Source organism: Ursus americanus, chromosome 9 (genome assembly GCF_024610735.1).
Source record: "Ursus americanus isolate L20-20 chromosome 9, mUrsAme1.1.p, whole genome shotgun sequence".
Classification (NCBI taxonomy): Eukaryota; Metazoa; Chordata; class Mammalia; order Carnivora; family Ursidae; genus Ursus; species Ursus americanus.
In genome coordinates this window covers 20,093,493-20,113,759 of record NC_142135.1, presented here as the reverse complement: position 1 = coordinate 20,113,759, position 20,267 = coordinate 20,093,493, and the positions used below count along the sequence as shown (strand labels likewise).

Here is a 20,267-nt window from a genome sequence, read left to right as displayed (position 1 = left end):
AACCAGGTTCCATGCCCAGTGTGGAGTCCTACATGGGGCTCCATCCCAGGGCCCTGAGATCGTGACCTGAGCCAAAATCAAGAGTCGGATGCTCAATCGACTGAGCCCCCCAGGTGCCCCATGCTGGGAGCATTTCTTTGACAGGTCTCTCCAAGCAGGGGTTTGGAGGGGTGGCAGCCTGGCCTTTCTTTGCTGGAGTGTACCAGGCTGCTGCCCAGGTGTGCAGTAGGAGGGGAGTGACACAGGAGTAGGAGGTCTCCAGGTAGGACACGACACAGGTTGCCCTCCATTCCCATGGCCTGCACATTGCCATGGAAGAAATCCAGATAAGGGAGCTCAAAATTGGTAACTAGGTTGACTGCAGAGTGTCACCAGAAAGTTTGGGGAGGAGCAGTAGCAATAGCAGCAGGGTGGGCAGCCAGGTTGGGAGTCTCCTCCACTGGGGAAAAGGGATCAGTCCACGTGGAATCCAAAGAAAGCATGCATCAATATTAGCATTTTCAAGACCCTCACCTAAGTTGTCTTTTCTATCCCTTCCTGCTCCAGCCAGTCAAAGGGAGGGGCTGAAGAACTGCCCTGAGAACTTAAAGCATTGTCACTCTTCTAAATTGACTGATAAATCACATGACAGCACTGAACTTGATGAAGGGGATGTAGGCGTAGGTGCAGTAATACGGGATGTGTGTGAGTGTAGTAAAGGGGAGTGCACTCAAGAGCAAATGATTTCATTTATAGTAGTTTCACCTCTGTACATTACAACTTGTCTGCTACCCTAACTCTAAAAGATCTGATTGGTTACAGGTGCAGTAGTTACATCTCAATTCTAAATATAGTCAAAGCGAAGCAACCCCATGTTATTTTATGCAGAACATTGAAGTAGGTGGTTGGGGAGTAATTGAAGATATGAGTCGAATCTTGGTTAGGCCACGTGAATTTTCTTTTAGAATTGGCTTTGTGATTCAGATGCTAGCTTGAAAATGTTCTTTTTCCAACAGCTTCATCATTGTAGCAATTGTTGTATTGTAATAGAAGCTTTGCGGGAATAACAGAGGCCCCAAATCGTATAGCAGTGATTGGGATAGAACTTTATTGAACAAGCATCAGCTGAAACCATAACTTTACCCACAATACAATATTTGAAGAATGACAGGAAGTTTCATAATCTTCCACTCCACAGCACACACAAAATTTGAGTCTATTCATAGATGAGGTAGAAAAATAGAGAGGAAGATGTACTATTTATGGAATCCTAACAAGGAGAGGATTCCTGTCTAAAGAGAGGCAGTTTGGTTTAGCAAATTTACAGACAAGCTTCAACATGTAATATTCTCAGGTCATCTAAAGCCTGTGCTACTTGTCCAACTCATCCAATAAGTTATAAGAAAGTGTGTGTATTTCCATGTGTTTTTACAGATATGAGTTCATTGTAACATTTGGGTACGAGAGATGTCCATTTTTTTCTCCAATTGAATTAAACCTAGGTACAAATTCTTGTTCATCAGAGCAAAGAGAAATTCCGTTGCATTGTTTTTGCAGGAGGGAGGAGTAGGTGAGATGTGAACAGAGGGTATTTCCTACTTTTGGGTGATATAATAGTTCCAGAGAAGTACAACTAGCTCCAGAAGTGGCAGGAAGGCCTGGTCCTTATTTCATGATGCCTGATATAAGGCGATATGGTCACTGTTATCACCTTGCACATAAGGCAGAATGGAGCAAGCACTCTGCTCTTGGCACTTGCAGGGCTTAGAGTCCCACCTAGGAAAGTGAGATTCACATACATGTGGCTAGATAACGTGAAAGTAATTAATTACATAATCTAGAATAGAAGGGCTTTAAGAGTACAAAAGAGAACTGCTTCTAGATGGGCTGTTTAGATTGGATTGGGCAAGAGAGGCTGGGGAAAGTTTAGTGTTAGTTTTGAAGCAGGATAACGTGATATATTACTTGTTCTCCTTAAGTGAATGAGAGGCACCTTTTTTCCCATCCCTATCCCAAGGATGCAAACAGACTTTCCTATTCTGACGGAGGCTGGGCCTCCTTGCCTTGGAAGTTCTCTTGCAGCTTTGGCCTCAAATCATGAAATAGAATTTTCCAGGCCTCCACAAGCAATTAACTCCTCCTTCCTAATCTTCTTTTATTAGGGATGTGGAGACTCATCAAAAGAAAGAGGAGAGAGGCTGGTACTGGGAGTTGAAAAGGTCCAGGGACAGATAGAGTTAGCTTCTCAAGACCAGGAAGATATTAGGGTTTTGAGTTGAAGGCCTGGGCCTGGCTTGTATGCAGTGATCTGCATGGGGGGTACCTGCAGATAAGGCAAAGGGTGGCTCTTCACCCTGAGTCCCTGGAGGCAACAGTAGGGCTGGTGAAGACAACTGCTGTGCAGGGCACTTGGCACCTTTGATCTTGTCCTTCTTCCTCAGTGCCTGTCCCTGACTCGGCACATGTTGGAAGCAGCCCATCTGAACTTCTGCCTGCACGTATCTGGGTATGCAATGCGTTTCCATTGCAAAATGGGAAGACCAGAGCCCATCATCTCACATGCTTTTGCTGGAGGGCTCTACTATGGAGAGTGGACTATTATTGCTAACAAAGAAGCAAGAAGAAAGTCCTGCCCACATCCCACTTAATCGAAATTTTACCACTTACATCCCAATAGTCTCTCAAAGTCCAAATTTCAAAGAAACTAAAAAATGTTGGGATTCAGATCCGAGACTTCTATGCTGCCAACAACTAACTGGGCATAGCCAAAGCAGGTAGATCTGGATTTGAAAAAGGTGAGGGGTAGATATAAAAATTCTCAGAACAATAAAACAGGAGTCCGTTTTAAATGGAGCCTCTGGGGATTATGCATAAAAGGCTTTAGAAATCCAGAGGATTTTAGACACAAGTGGAGATGTAAAGGGCATCTGGACTGTCCTCTTTCCATTTTCTTTAACTGCTGCCTCGTTTATAAATGGAAAACTGTAAGGAGGCAGATGTCAGTGAGAGATAGTCAGGCAATAAATAGTGTATTCGCAATTGCAAGGCTCCAAAGAGAATTGTTAAAACCTAAGCCATCCCTTCATTCAGGAAGAACGTTTTCAGGATGAAATGGAAAATCAAAACTCTATTTGAAGAAATTAGCTTTGAGGATTGAAAGTAAAAGTGGACCAGCTGTTTGTTGGAGCTGAAAGAATGGCTTACATTTAGCACCCTGTGACTGAGTCCAGGGCACCACAATGATATGATCTGATGACCACAGCCCCAAGAGTAGGGACTGGCTTGTACCTCACCTTCTACTTTTATACACGCTAAGCTCATTGGGCTCTGAGCTGACAGAAAACTCCAGACTGGATGAAAGAAGCACCTTTAACCATGTCTAATCTTTCCTGGTTTGGTTGATCATAACTCTGTCTCCTTGTTCTTAAATGTTGACGTACTTAGAATCATCTGGACACCTTTCAATTTTGCATTCCAGATCAATCAATCTCTGGTGTTGGGACCTAGGTATCCAGGTTGGGGCACTCCAATGGGAGGCTGAAGTTGAGACCAAATACTACCTTGTCCCATCTTTCTCCAATGTCATCATTTGCACCTTCTAGAATCCCAGCCCAGAATGACTACCAACTATTCAAATGATAATTTTTAGCAGGCATCAACATTATATTTTTACAACCACTTTGGAAAACAGAGTGGAGGTCCCTTAAAAAGTTAAAAATTGAGCTACCCCTATGATCCAGCAATTGCATTACTGGGTATTTACCCCAAAGATACAGACGTAGTGAAGAGAAGGGCCATATGCAACCCAATGTTCATAGCAGCATTGTCCACAATAGCCAAATTGTGGAAGGAGCCGAGATGCCCTTCAACAGATGACTGGATTAAGAAGATGTGGTCCATATATGCAATGGAATATTACTCAGCCATCAAAAAGAACGATTTCACAACATTTGCAGCAACATGGACGAGACTGGAGGAGATAATGCTAAGCGAAATAAGTCAAGCAGAGAAAGACAATTATCATATGGTTTCACTCATTTATGGAACATAAGTAGGAAGATCGGTAGGAGAAGAAAGGGAGGAAGGAAGGGGGGGTAAACAGAAGGGGGAATGAACCATGAGAGACTATGGACTCTGGGAAACAAACTGAGGGCTTCAGAGGGGAGGGGGGTGGGGGATTGGGATAGGCCGGTAATGGGTATTAAGGAGGGCACGTATTGCATGGTGTACTGGGTGTTATATGCAAGTAATGAATCATGGAACTTTACATCAAAAACTGGGGATGTACTGTATGGTGACTAATATAACAAAATAAAAATTAAAAAAGGAAAAAAATCTTGGAAACTTTGGTAGTCAGTTTGGGCACTATAACAGAAAGACCATAGACACGGTGGATTATAAACAACACAATGTATTTCTCACAATTCTGGAGGCTGGGAGGCCCATCATCAAGGCATTGACAGGCTTGGTGTCTGGTGGGAGCCTGCTACCTGGACAGCCTCCTTTCCATGGTAACTTCACACAGCAGAAAGGGTGAAGGATCTCTCTGGGGTCTCTTTTATAAGGACTCCACCCTCGTGACCCTCTCACCTCCCATAGGCCCCACCTCCTAATGCCGTAGGGATTAGGATTTCAATATGTGAATGTTGGGTGAGGGGGGGCATAACTATTCAGTCTGTTGCATTCTACCCCTGGCCCCCCAAATTCATGTTCTCGTCACATGCAAAACACATTCAATAGCTCCTAAATTGCCTTCCGGCATCAACTCTGAAGTCTAAGGTTTAAAGTCTCATCTAAGTATCATCTAAATCAGAGACAGGTGAGACTCCAGGTATGATTCATCCTAATGCAAATTTCCCTCCATCTGTGAGGCTGTGATTCCAAATTACAGTGGTGAGACAGGCACAGGGCACACAATCCCATTCCAAGAGGTACAGTAGAAAAGAAGAAATGAGTGACAGATTCCTAGTCAATCCAAAACCTTAAAGTTCAAGAATAATCTCTGGCTTGATGCTCTGCCTTCCAGGCCAAGCAGATTTGGAAGGCCCCACGGCATAGCTGGGACAGGTGGTTGTCCATGCTTGTGGCTCCCCCAGCTGGCTCTACTTTTCTGGGGTCTAAGAGATGTTTTCTGCCTGCGTGCCATGCTGGTGGCTCTAAGTAGCCCCATCCTTCCAAATCTTGGTAGAAGTAGCCAAGTCCCCAGGTTTCTATACCATGCACACCCACAGACAGAGTGTGAAATGCCAAAGTCTGCTGCCTGTGCCCTCCAGAGGGCTGGCTGCCATGGTCCCTGCCTCCCTGCAGCCATGAGAGCCACACCTCTGCCTGGGTGGCCCTGGAGCCGGGCACTAGAGTGTGGGAAGCAGAGCCTGAGATGTGAGGGACACCTACGCAGGGCAAGGTGCATGAAGGTAGCCCAAGGAGCAGGTGGCCCGTCCCTTGAAGTTGTTCTGATGAGCCCTGGATCACCTTGAGGAGAAGGGGGGCATTCTTCCATTGTTTTGAACCATAGCCCTTGGCCCTGTTGAGAAGGCTGACTAATCTCCTTATCAGATAGTCGTTTGGCTACACCCTGAAAGTCGTCTCTCAAACAGGACTTCTCATTCTTTACAGCATGGACAGGTTGAAATATTCCATGCCTTCAAGTTTCACTTCCCTCCTGATTAACAATGTCATCTTTCCATCCCGTCTCCTCCCATTTCACTAAAAGCCGACAAGAGGAACCAGGCCACTCCTTCACACTTTGCTTATATTCTCAGCCAAATACCCAATTTCCTTGCTCACCTGCTTTGATTATGGAAGTTCTGCCTTCCTAGAAACACTAGGACACAAACACCAGTCCCTGGCGGGGGGATGGGGGGTGGGCAGAGCTTTGCTGCTTTATCATGAGGAACACCTTTCCTCCAGTTTCCAGTAACAGGTTCCTCGTTTCCATCCGAGACCTCCTCAGAACTCCCCTTACCATCCTCCCGCATTTCTACTAACACTCTGTTTGGGATTCCTTAAGTGTTCTCTAAGAGGAGGGAGACCTCCTCTCCACTCTCTTTTCTTTCTGGATGCTGACCAGACTCTCCCTTCATGGGCCACGCATGACAATCTCAAAACTCTCCTAGCCTCTCTTCATTACCCACTTCCAATGCTGTTTCCACATTTTTGGGTATTTGAGATAGCAGTGCCCAACTCTCACCACCAATTTTTGCGTTGGTCAGTTCTGGTGCTAGAAAAGAAATAGCATGGCCACTCTCGTGACCTCATCACCTCCCCATGGCTCTACCTCTTCACACCATCACCTTGTGGGTTGGGATTCAAACTAATATAAATTGTAGGGGGATATAAGCTTTCAGTTCATTGCAGAAACCAATAAAAAGACATAGAAATGAATGGGTTTACTAATGTTAATCTTGCGTCAGCATGTGTTAGCGGCACAGCTCAAGGGAAATCAGCCATGTGTCTGCCAACCGGCTCAGTGGCATCTCTTCATCCATCCTCCTCATTTCACCTCAAGTTTATTTACCAGCCAGCTCACATTAGTTCTGTGTACTGGATGAATAAACTTAGCCTCCCCACAACCTAACTGATAGCAGCCTGCATGTGCCTTCTCACTTCTGGAAATAGGGTCCTTCTCCCTTTGCAGCATCTGTAATCCTGTCGTGTGCCACCCATTCAGTCCTCCCTCCCAAATAAGCTCCCAGCTTCATTTGCTAAGCTCAGACGCCTTGCTTACCGTCAGGCCAGAGGGCCAGCTCACCTTACCAGGACCAGGTTAATAGTTCCACCAACTTCGATGTGCTTAAGTGCTCCAAAACGGTTCATTCCTGTCACCTAACCACAAGCATGAAATATGACCGTTACAGCTGCTCATAAAGTAAGAAATTCTGCCCATGTTTGAGAAATCACTGGGAGCCGATGTATGGTATATGCTTAGCATATTCAACTCTGTGGCTGCACTGAATGTCAGAATATTTCAATATGGAAGTCTGACTTTTGCTTTTTATTTTTATTTTTTTCCCTCCTTTGCTGCGTTAGAAGGATTTCAGGGAAAGCTTAAACTTGAAGCTCTTCCTGCCTTCAAGGAAAAAAAGGAACCCAGATTTTTCATTTGCTAATGATTCTGACTTTGGGTTTAATGAGCCATGAAGGTTTAATGTGGAAAAAAAAAATGACAACAGAGGAGAATGAGTGGGACAAGAAGAAGAGAGAGAAAAGTGCCTCTTAAGAAACTTAGAAAAAGGGCTTCTCCCTAGATTAAAATATGTGAAAGCACAGAGGGGAAGTAGACAAGGGAATGGAGCCAGGTTAGCTAAGGGGCATCTTGCTAGAGCTTCATGACACCAAGGAGCCCCCACAGTGAAGGGAGGGGCTGAGGGCAGTGGGGTTGGGGAATAAATCCTTGCCAAGTGGCAATATAGCTGACTTAACCCCTGAGCCGGGCCCATTTATGAGAGACAGAGTTTGGCATTTCACATTTGTCAGTTCGGTCAACGGTAGCCTTTGGTGATTAAAAGTAAATGGAGACCAGAATCTTCTGTCCCCCGGCTCCCTACTTCTTCCCTATCAGGTGTCATAATGAAAGCAAGGCTTAAGAACAATGAACAAGAGCAATCGCTTTGCTGGAGATTTCATCCAAGATGGACAAATGAGGTTCTGATGGCAAAATAAGTGCATCTTTTGGTCCATAATTGGAGAGAGGGTCTTTACAGAGGTAACTAAATTAAATGAGGCCACTAGGGTGGGCCCTAATCCAACCTGATTGATGTCCCTCTAAGAAGAAGAGATTAGGGCATGCAAAGAGACGTTAGCACAGAGAACAAAAGGCCATGTGAGGACTCGGTGAAAAGGCAGCCATCTGCAAGCCAAGGAGAGAGGTCTGGAGAAACCGAACCTGACAATTCTTTAATCTTGGACATCCATGCTCCCTCCAGGACTGTGAGAAAATAAATTTCTGTTGTTTAAATTTCCGTTGTTTACCACATCCAGTCTGCGGTATTTAGTTATGGCAGCCCTAGCAAACTAGTACAATTACAAAATTCTCAGGCAGCTTTTTCAACTTACAATGAGCTCTTTTTCTTGAAGCGCATGTACCCAAGTATGGGGCCTGCGGCACGTACAGTATTACTCAGAACCACCACTCCTCCTCACATTTGCTTGGATACGTCTTGCTGGGGCAGTATCCTTTTCCTTTGCGGTATCGGGGACCCTTGATGGGGGAATATTTCTTCTCTACCCATTCCTTTCTATGAGAAGAGTGTTTTGCTAAAAATTCCTGGTATCTTAGTCTGCCTCATTTCCTTTCTCTCTCCCCCAGAAGTGGAATGAGTTATCGGACTGGTGAGTTTGGGAGGGGTACAGGGTGGGAGATCTCAGCCCCTTCCTTCCTCATTGTCATGGAAGGCAGTCTGCCTTCAGAAGACATGTGTTCTAGTCTACTCCTTTGTACCCTTCATTATATTGGGGCATCCCTGCTTGGAGAGGCTGTGATTATCCATGTTGTCTGTGACAGAAAGAGTAGCAGGATGCTCACTGTTACTACACACCTTTCCCAGTTACCTAGTGCTATATGGCAAACTATCCTAAAACTTAGTGATACAAAACAACAATCATTTTATTAAGTTCATAATTTTGTGGGTCAGAAATTTGGGCAGGATTCAGTCAGGTTGACCTGTATCTGCCCTGCAATGACAAGAGCCTTCAGTTAGGTTGGCTCAAATAGCTAGACTTGGCTCAAATAGCTGGTTTGACTGGAGCCATATATCTTGGGCTTTGATTCTACCCATCAGCTGGATTTCTCATTTTTTCTCCACATCGCATCTACCAAGGCCAGGATGTCCAAGGTTTTCACTAAAATTTCTTTGCCTGGGCAAGGCTGGCTGAAACAATTAGGGCTAGCTGGGCATGTCTGCCTCTCCATATGGACACTCTACGAGGCTAGCATGGGCTTCCTCACATTATGGTGGCTGCAGAGTAGTTGGACTTCTTATATTGTGGCTGGGTTTTCCCAGAATGAACAGGTGACCAAAGTGAAGCTGGAGGCTTCTTCTGACCTAGTCTTGAGAGTGACACAGCAACACTTCTGATGTATTCTATTGATTACAACTGAGTCACAGGGCCAGCCAAGATTTAATAGATTAGGGATGGCAACACAGGGATGTTCATACTAGGCAGGGGTTCAAAGAGGTGTGTGTGGGGAAGTGTCTTTTTAGAAACGAGCTCCCAAAATGTGTAAGGCATGTTCTTAAATCAGTAATTAAGTTGCTACTGGTATCTCCATCTGTCTTACTCTTTTGTTTTACTTTCCATTTGATTCAAAACTGAGGCCAGGAAAAGTGAAATGTTTTTTATTGATCTTCCCATATATTGGCAACAGCTATCATCTGTCCTTGCAATATGGCTTATATCAGAAATATCCTAATTATAGGCAACATTCAAAAATGGTCTGCTTGCATGCAGAAAGGCTGTAAATAGATACTTGGGGGTCGGGATGTTAGACACAGATTAGCATCACAACTTAGTTAAGGAATAAGTTCTAAAGACAGGAAGGAATTCTGAAAACATGATGGCTAAGCCATCTGCTGAATTCCCAAATTCAACTTTAATTCTTTCTCCTCATGAGCCAAATGGCTGTTGGGGCTAGACGGGAGCCAGACCCTGGAGGATGGGAATGAGAGGATTTTGCAGGGCTTGCCATGCATTGGATGTGACGAGAGCGGGGGACCAGGACAGATGAGCACTGGGGTGAAGATTTGAACCAGGCCCAGATCCTGGGATGGGTCAGTATTGATCCGTCATTTGTGATCACCTGAGGAAAAACTGAGCAAATGAGCTGATCCCACTCCACCTCTGAGACTGGAAAGCTTGAAGAGACCGAGGAGCAGATAGTCTTCCTCAGGTGATCAGACAGGAGTCAGAAAATATGCTTGCTACATCCATGTATAGTCTCAGGGGGAGCAGAAGCCACCATGCTACTTGGGGTCCAGCAGCTGGTCCCAAATAAGCAGACGTGGAACATTCCCAATGCCCAGAGAGAGAAGAGCAAGCACAACAGGAGAAGCAGCCCCGGCCCACGGTAGAGCTGGTGGACGATGTGAGCAGCAACTGAAATAAAACAAGAGCAGATAAGGAGATTCATTATAGCACAGAAGTGACTTGGGGAACTAGGTCACATTATTTTTTAAGTAAAATATCAGCAGATAAATTGAAGGAGAAAACAGTCCTTACTGAGATTCAAATTAGAAGGTGGGAAGATACGTGAAGGAACGCTTCAGAGACTATCTAGTCAAACTGAAAAGAGATTGATGTCAAGAGGGAAAGGAAAAACAAGGAGATTTGGAAGAAAGGTAAAAATTAAGCAAATAACAGAAGAAAAACTTCCTAAACTGAAGGAAGACCTGAGATACTGAGGCACACTGGAGTGAGTCCTGATAAAATTCCTTAAGTCCAAGGATAAAGAAAAAAAATGTAGAGGCTTCCAGGTAGAAAGAACAGGTTATTTTGAAGGTTAATTTAAAAATTCAGGTTGGCATTGGACTTCTCATCTGTAGAGTGAGGAGTTGCTGAGTACAAAATGATGTCCACAGACTACTTAGAAAGAAGTGCCATGGACCCCATAAGCAGCCGAAATGCCATTCCACTAGCGTGATGAAAGAAAAATATCTGTAGATACGAAAGGATTTAAAGCATGCATCATCTGATTATTTTATAAGAGGAAAATTCTGGAGAGTGGACCACAGCTAACAACAAGTAAATCCTAAGAGATGGAAATGAGGTGCTTGAGGGGTGGCAGGGTAGACACAGAATCTGTGAGTGGGGGTAGGAAGAATGGGGAATCTAAAGTCTTATCCTAAGGGATGCATGGGCGATGGAGGGAAGTAGTAGAAGAATAGATCACTTGGTAACGGTTTTTGGAGCTAAAATTAATATTAATAGAGAAATAATGGGCTTGGTTGTAACTGCCAGGATAAAGAAGGGAACCATTAGTACATTAGAAAAGTAGAGTACGGGGGTGCCTGGGTGGCACAGTGGTTAAGCGTCTGCCTTCAGCTCAGGGCGTGATCCCGGCGTTATAGGATCAAGCCCCACATCAGGCTCCTCCGCTATGAGCCTGCTTCTTCCTCTCCCACTCCCCCTGCTTGTGCTCCCTCTCTCTCTGGCTGTCTCTATCTCTGTCAAATAAATAAATAAAATCTTAAAAAAAAAAAAAAAGAAAAAAAGAAAAGTAGAGTACGTGTCCCAAATTAATAAGCAGTTCTACTTGTAAACAAGCTACAAATATAAAAACACCAAATTAAAATGAATTAACATAGAGTAAGATGGAACATATTTTAAAAAGTATATTATATATGTTGTGTTAGTGATCTACAGCTGCATGAAAAGTTAACCCAAAACTTGGTGGCCTAAAACAACAAACATATTATCTCATCGTTTATGTGGGTCAGGAATTTTAGAGAAATTTAGCATGATGGTTAATCCTCAGGGTCTCTCATGACGTAAGGGTATTGTCAGGAACCAGTCATCCGAAGGCTTGAACAGGGCCAGAGGATCCAGTTTCAAATGGTTCGTTCACGTAGCTGTTGGTTGGAGCCTTAGTTCTTCGCCTACCCTCATCAGAGCAGCCCTCTATATTTACAATGCCATCTGAGCCTCTGTTTTCTGCCTAATCTGACTAGAGGATTCGTGGATCCCAACCTTCAGAATATTTGTTCTATTTGTGAAGGGGTAAAGTTTCCAAGCCAAGTATCCTTTGGAGTGCCTACAAGTTGAAGAGCTGCTGGGCTTCACTGAGTTTAGAAATACAGAGTGTGTGACTATTTTGGTTCCTGATTGCTAATAAATGATTGTATAATTATTTTTATTTTAACATACAATCTGTGGCAAAGTAGACTTTCAGTCCTTATTCATCTTTAATTGTCAGAGGTTATTAATATTGATTTTTTAAAAAGGCTTTTTTTTTTTTTTTCAGAGAGAGAGGGGCAAAAGGAGAAAATCTTCAAGCAGACTCCCCACTGAGCGCTGAGCCCACAACCCATTGAGATCATGACCTGAGCTGAAACCAAGAGTTGGACGGTTAACCGTCTGAACCACCCAGGTGCCCCGAGATTATTAACATTGATTTTTAAAACCCAGATAATTGTAAGTGGTAAAATGAATATGAATGGTAAAAGTGAATATGAAATAATTGTTTACACTCAGCACCCCAAATAATTATAAATATCCTAAATGGTCAAATATGAAAAACAGTTCAATTAAAACAAAACAAGATTCTGTAAAAAAAGTTAATAAACATATTTGTTTTTACTGGTGAAAAACTCTGTAAGTAGAAAAATCAATAAATACGTTATATATAGAACATTAATAAGAATTAATAGGAAAATTAGGTCAAAGGAAGTCATTTATATAAGAAAGGTATATATTATCTTATATGTTAATATAAGATAAAGATTATGTAAGATAAAGACATAAAAAGCAGTGGATTTCCTCCATAATAATGGTAACTAAAAATAAAAGTAGAAAAATATTTCATTCTTAATGGTGGCAAAAATGATAAAATACTTAGGAATGAATTTAAGAAGAAAAGCATCAGAATTTAATGGGAAAATTTAATAGTAAACTTATAGAAAAAAATTAAGTTCTTATTGAAAGGCATAAAAGGATATTCACGCAATTAGAAAGACATGCCATGTTTTTACATGATAATTTTAATAAATAAAAATGTCAATTCTAATTGTAAGAAGAATTTTGGGGAATTTCATAAAGGATGTTCTTATGAAGACTAAATAACAAACACAGCCAAGAGAAGTGTAAAAAAGAAATATCACGATAGGGATATTGCCTTGACAGACATTAAAAGGTGCTATAGAACTCTGGCGTTTAAATGGATAAATAGATCATTGGAACAAAATAGGGAATCAAAAAATAAGTTCTAATATTTATGAATTTTGAAGATATAATAAACTTGGCCCTGAATTTCATTAAGAAAAAAGATAGTTTATTTAAGCACAGGTGACATTTTAGTTCATCTGGAAGAAAATGAAGTAGGAGTCTCATCTTGTACCATATATGAAAATAAATTCCGGCTGGATTAAAGACTTAAATATAAATATTTTTTAAAGGAAGTAAATAAGAATCTTCGAAGAAAATCTAGGAGGTTACATTTGCTACCTATAGATGAGAGAGAACTTTTAAACCTGGACAAGAAATCCAGAGAGTAGGGGGCGGGCCTGTGTAGCTTGGTCGATTAAGCGTCCAACTTTCGATTTCAGTTCAGGTCGTTCATGACCTCAGGGTCATGAGATTGAGCCTCCTAAGATTCTCTCTCTCTCCCTCTCCCTCTGCCCCTACTCCCCACCCCCTCTCCCACCCACTCTCTCTCTCTCTAAAAAAAAAAGAAAGAAAAAAGAAAGAAAGAAAGAAAGAAAGAAAGAAAGAAAGAAAGAAAGAAAGAAAGAAAGAAAAAGAAAGAAAGGGAGAAAGAAAGGGAGAAAGAAAGAAAGAAATCCAGAAAGTATAAAAGACAGACATTATTTACATATATATATATGGCAGAATATACCAAAGTCAATGGATGACAGACCATAGATTTGCAAAATGTATTTGTAACACAAATGTAGACAACATTTTAAAATCTATGGAATACAAAGAATATATAGGCCTCAAACTGACATGAAAACATAGTTCAGAATTGTGAACAAAGGATGTAAATAGGACAGTCTTAGAAACACAAAACCATATGGTAAAATCCTTAAACTTATGACTAGTAGATTGAATATGAAGATAGGAAAGGATAAGGAAGGCGTGGAGAAATAAAAAATAAAATTAGGAGAAAAAGACAACAAAATGTTTCTTAAAATATTTGATATGAACCTGTGTGTACAAAATACTCAATATATGTGAATATGTGCATAAAATCTAGAAAATAGGTCAAGTTAGAGCTATATCTACTACTGGGCATTTTTAATCTATATAAGTAAGTGTAAAAAGTCCACATTGCCCAGTAATATGTATACTGTAATTATATTTTGTTAATAGCAACAACATAAATCCTATGAACGTGTACATATGTATGTATAAATTTGATGGAGAGAATGGTTTGAAAGGTTACACAACAAGCTGTGTGTGCATATGTGTGCGGGTGTGTGTGCATGTGGGTTGTTGGGGAGTAGTTGAGAGTGGTGGCAGCCCGCAGATTTGCTTATCTGTTCTTTTATAGTGTTTTTACACATTGTAAGAATATATACTATGGATATTTAAAAAACATGAAATACTGAAAAGCTAGAATATTTCTATTTCAGTTGCTTGTGCTATGTAAAAATAATAGGATAAAGATTTACTAAAAAAATGGAATTCTAAATCATTGTATAAGGTAAATTGAGTACAGTCAGAATTACTCCAAAAATTCCCTTTATAACCCACAGAGTACCTAATACTTGATTTTTGGTGTATAAACCTATAAAATACTTTGCACGTTAAAGTTTACAAAGGAAACTTCCTAAGGAGGAACAAAGGAAAATCCCTTTGCAGACGTTTGGGCATGGAGCCACTGTGCTCTAATATAACCATCTGAACATTGGGGGTGAGGGGGTTTGAATATGCAATTCTAAAGTATTCCTTCTTGCCTGTAGACTATACTCCATTCAGATTTAATGAATCTGAATTAATTTATTAATTCACATTAATTTATTGTGAAGATAAAAATAGTGAATTGCATTTTTAGTATAGTTTAAGTTCTCAGGTTCTCTTCAGTTCTCCAAAAGTTATATGACCTCAGTGGGTTTCTGTAATTATATTAAGTGACCGTCTCCAACTTAGCCGGCAATCAAATGAAACCTGCCTGCATATCAGCTCATTGGATTAAAATCTGCATTTTACAGAAGGAAAACCAGTTCAGAGGCTTTAAGTAACTTATACAGGACTCACAGGTGTGAGCACAAGGGAGTTTGAACCCATACCTGGCCCAAACCTAAGCCCATTCGGTATGGTTCTCCATCTGCGCCAACCACAGGGGAAAGTTGGGAGAAAGGTAGCAAAGCAACTCACAGTGTCCCACTCCAGCACGTCAAAGAACAGAAGAGCGAGAAGCAGGGAAGGCAGAGGGCTTACGTTTTGTGCTTCTGGGGCTGCGCGTGGATCGGGGGTGGTGTGCTCTTGTAGGATTAGCAGACGGAAGAGGAGGGAGGAAATTGACGTGGCCCAGGGAAATCTAAGTGGCTTGGGAATGAGAATTGTGGGTGACAAAAACTGCAGTGGCTGCCAACCAGTAATTTGCACTTCATGCTACCTTTATTTCTTGTCCAAAGTGAGAAAAAAGGCCTTGAAGCACCAGAGTAGGAGGGAGAAGAAAGGAAGAGCTGGTGGGGGCTGAAGCCAGGTTGGTTTCCTTCCTGACCTCACCCACGCTCTCCCACTCTTCCTGTCTGTGCTCAGCTGCAGCCCAGCCAGAGGCTGCTAAGGAGAGCGAGCTGGCTTCAAGGAGGCTTTATAGCAAACTGGAAGCTGAAGATGGGGTACGAGCTCCTGGGGGACTCTTGAGGAATCGGTGGCTGCGATCCCTGAGAAGCCCGTTGTCCCCTCCTTGGCATCCCATTGAGTTATAGGGGCAGCAACGAGAGACTCTGATGTGGTAGGTGTCCCTTAAAGGGTAAGTGAATGAGTGAGTAGTAATATGGCCATAATCTTCTTATTTGCCCTCAAGGACATAGATGTTTGTGACTTTACAGTTTTCCAGTTCTCCAAACATCAGCTGGGTTTCTGACAATTTCACTGGAGCCTGCTAGTGACTACCTGGGGTTAACATCAGGCTCTGCAGGGTTAGAGCTCCGTCCCAAACTGTTCCCGCCTCAGACTCAGTTGCAAATGTCAGGTAGCAGGTTACCCACACTTCTGGCTGACTTGGTACAAAATCAGGGGTTCCGGCAGCTTCCTCCTTAGGTTTGTTAATTCCCTAGAATGTCTCACAGAATCCAGGAAGGCACTTTACATACTATTTTGGGTTTATTATAAAGGATACAGGTTAGGAAGAGCCAAAGGGAAGAGTCTCACAGGGCAAGGTGTGGGGGAAGGGGCATACATCTTCCATGCCCTTCGCCGGCATGCCGCTGTCCTAGCACCTGGATGCTGTTTGAATCCCATTGTTTGGGAGTTTTTATGGAGGTTTCTTTACATAGGCATGATTGATTAAGTGACTGGCCACTGGTGCTTAAACTCAATCTCTAACCCCTCTTATGTCCCTAGAGGTCAGGAGTGGGGCTGAAAGTCCTGACCCTCTAGTCATGCCTTGTTCTCTTTGAAGAGCAGCCCCCATCCTGATGCTATCTTGGGGTCCGCGAGAGTCACCTTATTAACATAAACTGGGGTATGGTTGAGAGATACTCATTATGAATATCAAAAGGCACTCCTGTTACTCAGGAAATTCCAAGGGTTTCAGGATCCATGTACAGGAACTGGGAACAAAGGCCAAATATGTATTTCCCATTATACTATAAGGACACATTTTGATATTACAAATTGAATTCTTTGGGGGAGGGGCATGACTTTTTTTATTACATTGGAATAAATCATTTGGCTCATTGTAGGGATAATCTTACATTTCCTGCCCCCTCAAAGAAACAGGAATTGTAGTTCTGAATAAAAGCCCTCTCACCCTAAAGGAAAGGCCAGTAGCCTCTGTATTAGTTTTCTAGGGCTGATATAACAAAGTACCACAAACTGGGTATCTTACACAACAAAAAAAATTTTTTTCACAATTCTGGAGGCTGGAAGTTCAAAATCAAGGGAATGGCAGGGTTGGCTCCCTTTGAGGGCTGTGAGGGAGAGATCTGTTCCAGCTTCTCTGCGCGGCTGGTACCTGGCACTGTACTTTGTCTCCTACCTTTGTCTTCCATCCATGCTTATCTCTGTGTCTAAATCTCCCCTTATGATAAGGCCAATAGTCATATTGGACAGCCCACTCTAATAGGACCTCACTTCTACTTGAATAACTCCATAAAGCACCCATCTCCAAATCAGGTTACATTCTGAGATACCACATGTTAGAACTTTAACATATGAACTTTGGGTTCAGCCCACAACACCATCTTTGGTGGTTTGTCTCTAAACGTGAGATGGTCACTTTCTGAATCAGTCACAAAAGACTATTATGGGGGATTTTGGGTGGAGACATAAGTAGGGCTTGTTATGAAGTAAATATTTCTGTGCACATAGAGTGTGGACACTCTAAGGAGAAAGCACCATAAATTATCTCTTTCACTGGAAAGTCCCTACTCGGACACACCAAACTGCCTGGCCGTGTTGTCCTATTCTCAGCACTATGCCCCTTTCATCCAACCTGCAGTTTGAGACTTCATCCTCCCACACCCCCTTTTATTCACAGACATTGATTTGGCCCTAGTGTTTTTCGTCAATCCCACCCACATTTCCAGGACGTATTTCCAGGATGTATTGGAACAGAGGCATTCTCAGAGCTGTATTTCCCAAATTCTAATTTCTTACAGTCTAGAACACAGATATGTCTTATTTCTCTGTTCTGTTTAGAAACAATGGCCTGTTTCTCCCCAGTGCCCAGGCCATATTCCAGCCCAGCCAAATCAGAATTTCTAATTGTGAGACCCGGATTCTACAACACAAAGTTAAGAAGCACTGAACTAGAAAAGCAACGTGGGGAAGGGCAGGAGGGGTGCTGGTGTGAACACCCTGGGTACAAGTTGCACATACATTTCCCAAAAGCAAACACTAAGTCTCAGAGACAGGGCAATCTAAATACATGCCGTGACAAAGAAATATTTTCCTAATTGTAAAATAATTTAAGCAAGTGTCTCTTCCCACAGCGCGTGTAACATCTTCCCTCGTTATGAAAAGAAGTTCTAGTTTCTGTTTGTGAATTGGATGCCTGATTGCAGAGTGTACCTTGGTGGCTTTTGGTACATGAGGGAAAAAAAAAAAAAAGCAAGTTCAAATGTAGCTACCCTTAATTCTACCCTTAGCTGCACAAATGTTTGCTTGAGTTTTAAAATTAAAATCTTTTTACTACTTTCTTTTTTGGCTGTTTAAAGTTTACTTTTGAAATAAATTATACATTTATGTAATTTAAAGGGATAAATCATCCTAGAATTATTTATTAAGAGAACAGCACCTTCATACCCCTCATCTTATTTCCTTCTCTCACAGTAAAACCTTTTTTATCATTTGCTGCCGCCTTATAAATTCCAGCTCCTTATGTCCATCTTGCCCTCCCCTGAGCCCCGGGGTTTCTACATTGGGCTCCGCAGATTTATTACATTGAGTAACTTGGTACCAAATTTTGATCATAGTTTTCATTCTTTGTGATGCATTGTTTTTCTTGTGGGTGTCCTTACATAAACTTTTCCTTTTATCTTCCTATTTTTCTCCTAATTTCTTTGTCTTGTCCTGCTTCCTTTTTAAAAAATATTTAGGGAAAATTCACAGACACAAAATCAACCACTTTGAAGTTTACAATTCAGTGTCATTTAGTACATTCACAACGTTGTGTCCCCATTACCCCCGGAACATTTTCATCATCCCAAAGGAAACCCCTTACCCACTAAGCAGTCTCATTACTTTTGGCAAGACCAAATACTTATTATATTAGTTATCTATTATGGTGTAGGATATGGCTTTGAAACATAGCAGCTTACACTAGTAGTCATTTATTATCTTATAGTTTCTGGGGATCAGGAATCAAGACACAGCTTAGACTCAAGCTTGGGGTTTCTCGTGGGCTGTAATCAAAGCATTAGGGGCTGTGGTGTTGTCAACACTTGATTGGGGAAGGGTCCATTTCCAAGCTCACTCACATGGCTATTGTTCAGATTCAGTTCCCTCTAGGCTGTTAGACTGAGGGCCTCCGTTGCTTGCTGGTTTTAGCTGGAGGTGAGCCTCAGTTACTTGCCACGTGGGCTTCTCCACAGGGAAGTTCACATCATGACAGCTGGCTCCATCGGGGCAAGAATGTGAGAGAGTAATAGAGGACTCAGAGAGGGGGTAAGGAGAGAGAGAAAAACGGAGATCTAGCAAGGTGGAAGTCAGTCTTTGTGTAACCAACCTTGGAAGTGACATCCCATCGCTTGTGCTGTGTTCTAGTTATTAGAAGCAGTCATTAGGTCCAGGCCACAGTCAGGGAAGGTGTTACGTACGCAAAGGCATGAGTTACCACTATGCCAAGAGGTGGGGTTCAGTGAAGGCCATCTCAGAGGCTACCAACCATGCTTGGGTATGGCCTTCTTCAGTTATTTTCTCTCTGAAAATGGTTGTGATTTGAGGATCTTTTATCCAATTTTGAGTCATCTTTAGTAATTAAAGGATGATTTTGCTTTTTCCATCACACATCTAAAAGAATTTACATGAATTTAGAGGAGAGAAAACTTACACAGAATTCATGAAAATTAAGACAGAACAAAATAAAATTTTGAATATATGTGCCTTGCACATGAAAAATACAGGCAGATAGGGTGTCTGGGTGGCTCAGTCAGTTTAAGTGTCAGACTCTTGATCTCAGCTCAGGTCTCAATCTCACAGTCATGAGTTCAAGCACCACATTAAAAAAAAGAAAGAAAGAAAAAGACAGACAGAGAGAATTGAATAATTATTATAATCCTGTGCCCAAATGCCTATATTCATAAATCCATATTCTACATACTAGGTATGGAGAAAAATTATATTGATATAATTTGATATAATTGATAGATGGAAAGAGATTAAGCTATTAAGTGGGGGAACAAACTTGAAAAAGACCTTACTTAAAGGGAAATGAACACCATGGTGAGATTTAAAACTATATTATTTAAGCAGTAGGAATTAGACAATATTTACCATGAAGAGGAGAATATTTTGTGAGCTTTGACAGCTGTTGCAAGAACTGCCAAAAGAGGATTCTGATGTCTTTGTGCTTCCCTGGGGGGCTGAGGTAAGACATCAGGGTGGAAGGAGTTTCTTGAAGCTCTAGGTGTTGTATCCTGAATACCCCCTGTAATGAGCTGTGTAACTTAGAGCAAGTTCTAAGTCTCCACTTCCCTGTCTGTAAAATGGGATAATCATAGTACGTATGTATCCCATAAAGTTGACAGAATAAGCTAAGTAGAAGTTCAAGGATAGATTGTATTATATTTTCTTATACTGAACTAGGACTAAGGGATGGAAACATTGAGGGGGCAGATTTGGGCTTAATACTGAGAAGAATCCATGCTCCCTACTCGGTGGAGTGCCTGCTTCTCTCTCTCCCTGTGCCTCTCCCCCCTAACATGTGCTCTCTCTCTCACTCTATTTCAAATAAATAAATA

At 42.0% G+C, this 20,267-nt stretch overlaps 1 long non-coding RNA gene across 2 annotated transcripts in view; it reads left to right on the top strand.

The window, feature by feature from the left end:
• LOC123797764 (uncharacterized) overlaps nucleotides 1–19,682 on the top strand; it is a 189,897-nt gene extending 170,215 nt beyond the window's left edge. For both annotated transcript variants that reach the window (XR_015725744.1, XR_006781054.2), the window contains one exon: nucleotides 11,939–19,682. This is a non-coding gene — a long non-coding RNA (uncharacterized LOC123797764). The remainder of the gene's footprint in view (nucleotides 1–11,938) is intronic.
• Nucleotides 19,683–20,267: the final 585 nt, after the last annotated feature.